This window comes from Raphanus sativus, unplaced genomic scaffold (assembly GCF_000801105.2).
Source record: "Raphanus sativus cultivar WK10039 unplaced genomic scaffold, ASM80110v3 Scaffold1438, whole genome shotgun sequence".
Classification (NCBI taxonomy): Eukaryota; Viridiplantae; Streptophyta; class Magnoliopsida; order Brassicales; family Brassicaceae; genus Raphanus; species Raphanus sativus.
The window spans coordinates 17,158-19,394 of record NW_026616749.1 but is presented as its reverse complement, the minus strand read 5'-3'; the positions used below and the strand labels follow the sequence as shown (position 1 = coordinate 19,394).

General features: G+C 32.1%; 1 long non-coding RNA gene across 1 annotated transcript; it reads right to left on the bottom strand.

Annotated features, from left to right (window-relative positions):
* Nucleotides 1–309: 309 nt before the first annotated feature.
* Nucleotides 310–1,987, bottom strand: LOC108852390 (uncharacterized). Its single transcript, XR_001949495.2, has 3 exons — nt 1,543–1,987; nt 731–897; nt 310–643 (listed from the first exon to the last, which is right to left on the bottom strand). It is a non-coding gene; the product is annotated as an uncharacterized LOC108852390 (long non-coding RNA).
* Between the last annotated feature and the right edge of the window lie 250 nt (nt 1,988–2,237).

Below are 2,237 nucleotides of genomic sequence, written 5' to 3'. Positions count from 1 at the left end.
AACATTGAAAGCATATTTTAAAATTATGTAATAAATAAAACATAGATTAAGACAGACGAGATATAATCGAAATATAACCTAAAATAATAAAACAGAAATATGGGCGGTTAGACCAGCCACTTAAACATAAAATAAAATATTAAAATCCATTAAATGAGACAAGAACTAATAATATTGAAATTTTATTTATTAAAACTTACTTAAAAGAAGATTGTAACAATGTTCTCGGCTACAAGGATGAGAGAGGATGGAAGAGAGGATATGAATGAAAGAGAAGGAGAACTAGAGAATGAGAACCTGCTCTACAACTGAAGCAAATACTTCTTTATATAGGAGTTTACAAGGGTGCAGTTATACATAAAAATAAAAATAAGTGGCATACATTGATATTACCACTAGCAAAAGCTAGGTCCATTAAACTCCATAATTGCTTGCTGTCTGATGGAAGTGGACATTGGTCTTCATGGCTACAGGAGATAGCACTTATTGATGTTTTTGGATTTTTCTCGGGTATTGAGACAAGAGATCGTGGAAAATATTCGTAACAATGTAACCGTATCCTACAGATTCGTAACAAAGATATCTTCTTGATTTTGAGGATATTTGTATATCTTGAGGAAAGAAAGAGAGAGATCAAACTCCACTGTTACAAAAGCAAAGACTCCTTATTAGGTTACAGTGGTACATAAAAAATAAAAATAAAAATAAAAGTGGCATATATGGATAATACCACTAGAAAAAGGTAGCTCTATTAAGCTCCATAATTGTTTGCTGTCTGTTGGAAGTGGACCTTGGTCTTCATGGCTACAGAAGATAGCACTTATTGATGTTTTTGGATTTTTCTTGGGTATTGCGACAAGAAATCGTGGAAAATATTCGTCACAATGTAACCGTATCCTACAGATTCGTAACAAAGATATCTTCTTAATTTTGAGGAGATCCCAAGAGTACATAAAGATCTCCAAGGATCAATTGATAATTGGGAGATCCCAAGAGTACATAAAAATCAAATTTATCAAATCTCGAAAATGAATTTTCTAAGAACAATTTTTTTTTCAATAAAAACTGAAGAGTGTGATATGTAACTTATAAAACCTTTTGAGACAACTCATTTATTTTCTGAAAGTTCTTTGCAAAGACATAGAGAAAAGAATTTTAAATATATTCATATTGGTTTAGTCCAGCACCTACAGGATTTGGGAACTTGCTTAGACCGGCAAAAACACTCAGGATGACAAAGATTTAATCCTATAAGAACCAAAATCGAAAATTAATTGATCACTAACACCAGAAATTAATAGACGCCTTCTTAACCATGGCTCTGATACCATTAGAGGTCGAGAACATTGAAAGCATATTTTAAAATTATGTAATAAATAAAACATAGATTAAGACAGACGAGATATAATCGAAATATAACCTAAAATAATAAAACAGAAATATGGGCGGTTAGACCAGCCACTTAAACATAAAATAAAATATTAAAATCCATTAAATGAGACAAGAACTAATAATATTGAAATTTTATTTATTAAAACTTACTTAAAAGAAGATTGTAACAATGTTCTCGACTACAAGGATGAGAGAGGATGGAAGAGAGGATATGAATGAAAGAGAAGGAGAACTAGAGAATGAGAACCTGCTCTACAACTGAAGCAAATACTTCTTTATATAGGAGTTTACAAGGGTGCAGTTATACATAAAAATAAAAATAAGTGGCATACATTGATATTACCACTAGCAAAAGCTAGGTCCATTAAGCTCCATAATTGCTTGATGTCTGATGGAAGTGGACATTGGTCTTCATGGCTACAGGAGATAGCACTTATTGATGTTTTTGGATTTTCTCGGGTATTGAGACAAGAGATCGTGGAAAATATTCGTAACAATGTAACCGTATCCTACAGATTCGTAACAAAGATATCTTCTTGATTTTGAGGATATTTGTATATCTTGAGGAAAGAGAGAGAGAGAGAGAGAGATCAAACTCCACTGTTGCAAAAGCAAAGACTCCTTATTAGGTTACAGTGGTACATAAAAAATAAAAATAAAAATAAAAGTGGCATATATGAATAATACCACTAGAAAAAGGTAGCTCCATTAAGCTCCATAATTGTTTGTTGTCTGGTTGAAGTGGACCTTGGTCTTCATGGCTACAGAAGATATCACTTATTGATGTTTTTGGATTTTTCTTGGGTATTGCGACAAGAAATCGTGGAAAATATTCGTAACAATGT